Raw genomic sequence first — 3,961 nt, 5'->3', positions numbered from 1 at the left:
ACTTTTTATTTCTTTTTCTTGCCCTATTTCAATGGCTAGACCACAATATGGTGTTATACAGAAGTGGTATGAGCAGGTGTCCTTGCTTTGCTCTCTGTCATAAGGAAGAAATGTTTCACTATTCAGTATAATATTAACTGAAGTGTTGTAGGTTTTTTTTTTTTAATAGACTCCTATTATCAGGTTCAGAAAGTTCCCTTCTAGTCCTAGCTGCAGTTTTTAATCATGAATGTATATTGGCTCTGTTAAGAATGTGTGTGTGTGTGTGTGTGTGTGTGTGTGTATGTGTGTGTGTGTATACGTGTGTGTTTGGTATAGGGGATAGAACTCAGGACCTTGCACTTGCCAAACAGACACTTAAGCTGCTGAGCTATCTCCCAGGCCCTGTTAAGGAACTTTTTTTAAACCCTCTGTAATGACTACATTTGTCTCATTGGTTAGAACTGGTTCTGACTGCAAGTGAGGCCAGGAATTTGGTTCTTAGCTTGCACAAGATGCCCTCTGCAAAGCGGAGGTCTTTTAATGAGAAGGAATACAGACAGCTACTGGAATGGGCAGCTAGCGATAAGCAACACTCCATACACAAGTCTGAATTAGGTTGTTTGCATTCCACTTTTCAAATTTACTAGTTTACTATTCTGTTGTCTTTTTTTTTTTTTTTTTTTTTTGTGGAACCAGGGATTGAACTCAGGCCCTTGCACTTGCCAGGCAAGTGCCTATTCTACTGAGTCATCTCCCTGGCCTTCAGTTGTCATCTTGATTCTAAATTTGCCACAAAAAAAAATCATTATTCTTTCTGTACTATAGGTAATATATTCTTTCTGGCTACTGTGTTTTTGTTTTTGTTTTTGTTTTCTTTTTCAACCCTAGGGGTCAGACCAGGGCCTTGGACATGCAAGGCAAGAGCTCAAGCTCAGGGAGTCCTGACAGCCAGTCGTGGCTACTGTGCATCATGCCAGTAGGAGAGGAGCGGTGGTGAAGGGAGGAAAGGGGCTGTGACCTGCATGGCCCTGCGGGGAAGCTCAGAGGCAGAGGCCCAAGACCATCTTCTCGGGGCTGACAAGAACTTTAGGGTTTTATAGAAAAAGAAAAGTTTGGGGATTGCAAAGCTGAGAGGTTTGCGAACCTGGCAGCGCTGCGCTGGAAATCCTTGTCAAGTCACGCTCTGACTGACCCATCTCTCAAGGCTAGTTCTTTTTTTTTTTTTTTTTTCCAGATGCCACCACTTTTAATGTCATATACATCAAATTATAACAAAAGACAACTACAGCATGATGCCCTCTCTTGTTCATGAACAGCACACACACATATCACGCAAACCAAGCTTACATTCCACCATCAAGTGTAGTTCCCCCGTGAGCTCACTTTAGGATGGATCATTGAGAATATCTTCAAATCTGATAGTCTCATCATTACCCCTCAAAATATCCAGGGAAAGGTTGGAGCTAGAAAGAAATGGAAGACGCTGAACCTGCTGTACTGCTTTGAATTCCATTTGTAATTTTAGAGGAGCAAACAGACCTTGGATGTTTCTCAGTGTGGAAAAATTCTTTTTATCTTGGTTGAGCTGGAATTTTTTTTCTGATAATTCAAGAGCGTGACTTGGTAACAGTTCATTTTTCACACATGGAAAACCTTTTCGAAGAAGATCATGTCATTCAAAAGGCCCACTTGCTGAAAGTTCAGTCACTGGAATGCTGTCCTTTAGCTGAGATCCAAGTCCTCTGGCATTCATCTTCAGTCCACTGTGGGTCTTGAAGGCACGTGAGATAGACTGGGTAACAAGCCTTGTAGCAGACACTCCTTGATTAACATATCCCTGGGCATACTGAGCAGGGATCTGACCTCAGAGATACTGGTATTGTTGTTTTGTTTTGTTTTTGTCTTTAAAGTATTTAGTACAGGATCTATAGGGTCTCACTACACAGATCAGACTCATAGCGATCCTCCTGTTTTCAGTCTTCCAAGCGCTGGGATTACAGATGCATGCCACCACGCCCAACCTCAGTCTCAGTCTCAGTTTCAGTCTCAGTGCGCCCCAGGGACAGGCTGGCACGGCAGTCCAGCCAGAGTTTTTAAATTAATAAGGGAGACATGTAAAATGAAAGCCAAGCCTTAGTCTGTTCTTAATTAACAGTCTGTGAGCCCAGCTTGTAGGTCGCTATTATAAAAATCATATATATATATATTTTTTTAATTTTAATTTTTATTTATTTATTTATTTTTTTAATGCTGGATATGCTAGCCTCTGCCTATAATCTCAGTACTTGGGAGACTGAGACAGGAAGGTCACCACAAGTTGGAGCTACACCAGCCTGGGCTACATATCGAGATCCTACATGTCAAAAGATCTATGCATGCTGCCCCTAGAACTGGGCATGTTAGCATGTACTTCTGGTCCCAGGTACTCAGCAGGCTAAAGAAGGATAGACCTCAGCAGTTCAAGATGAGAGTGGGCAACAGAGCAAGACTGCGTCTCAAAAACATTGCTAGACCTCATAGATGAATCTTGAAAAGATTATGTAAAGTGAAATAAGCCAAACAAAAGGACAGATACTATATGATCCCACTTGTATGAAGTATGTAGAATAGGCAAATTCAGAAAGACAACTAAGCAGGAGATGGGGCAAAGAGAACATTAATAGGTACAGAGTTTCTGTTTGTAGTTATAAGAAAGTTCTAGAAATGGATAGTGACAATGGTTCCACACAATTATGAATGTTCTCATTGAAATATTAAAGTTTAAAGTTAAAAAATTACTTTAAAATGTTAAACATATAGACCTTTTCATTCCAGCTTCTATACAGTGATCTCATTTCCTAGTCTGCCTGTTACGTGTTTGAGATCTTTCTGCTGCTTTGATAAATGTTTAGGGTTTTTATTTTGCTTCTTTGTTTCTTTGTTTTTGAGACACAGTCTTGCTGTGTAATTCAGGCTGACCTTGAACTCACTATGTAACCCAGGCTGACCTCAAACTCTCAGCAATCCTCTTGGCTCAGCCTTCCAAGTGCTGGGATTACAGCCCTTGTCTTCTTTCACACTCAGTTGTGCATATAAAAGAATATTTGTAGGTTTTTTTTCCATTTATATATTTGGTACAGGGTCTCACCATGCAGCTTAGACATGTAGTAATCCTCCTGTTGTCAGCCTCTCTAGCTGGGATTACAGGCACGTGCCACCACATCCAGATGGACACTCAGCAGAGCCAGTGCAGCCTGCAGGACTGGGAACCATAACCCTGACCCCTGTGCTTGCCAAAGCAGGCACTTAATCCATCGAGCTATCTCACTGGCCCTATTTGTAGTATTTTAATTAGCATTTCTAGATATTTTGCAGTAGAAGTATTTTAGATTATATTGTTGGAAATCTGCTTTTCTTATTCAGCCATACCACTTAATGATTATTTGCTGGACAGATAATAAATTCATGCATAAATAAATAAACAGAAGAATAATTTGCTTGCTTATTTGCTTGTATTTTTGAGACAGGGTCTCATTGTGTAGCACAGGCTGGACTCTCGGTCCCCTTTTCTGAGCTTCCTGAGGTATAGCAGTGACCAAATGGCTCCCACTTGGTCAACCACACCTGTCATGGCATCTGGGTCACAGCTGTCCATTACCCCCACATTTTCTTTCTTTCTTTCTCTTTCTTTCTTTCTTTCTTTCTTTCTTTCTTTCTTTCTTTCTTTCTTTCTTTCTTTCGACAGGCTCTCATTATATAGTTCAGGTGGCCTTGAACTACCTTATGTAGCCCAGGCTGATCCTAAACTCACACCACTCAGTGAAAGTTCTTTTCTTTTCTTTTTTCTTTTCTTTTTTTTTTCTTTCTTTCTTTCTTTCTTTCTTTCTTTCTTTCTTTCTTTCTTTCACGGTGCTAGGGATTGAACTCAGGGCTTCCCACATGCTAGGCAAAGCACTCTACCACCAAGCTACGTTCTCAGCTATTTTTCCACAAGCTTTTG

At 40.7% G+C, this 3,961-nt stretch overlaps 1 pseudogene; it reads right to left on the bottom strand.

Moving 5' to 3' along the window:
* Nucleotides 1-1,288: 1,288 nt before the first annotated feature.
* LOC111812944 lies at nt 1,289-1,735 on the bottom strand (annotated as a pseudogene).
* Nucleotides 1,736-3,961: the final 2,226 nt, after the last annotated feature.

Source organism: Octodon degus, unplaced genomic scaffold (assembly GCF_000260255.1).
Source record: "Octodon degus isolate 3935 unplaced genomic scaffold, OctDeg1.0 scaffold00153, whole genome shotgun sequence".
Taxonomy (NCBI): domain Eukaryota; kingdom Metazoa; phylum Chordata; class Mammalia; order Rodentia; family Octodontidae; genus Octodon; species Octodon degus.
The sequence above is the reverse complement of the archived record's forward strand: the minus strand, read 5'-3'. Positions and strand labels throughout refer to the sequence as shown.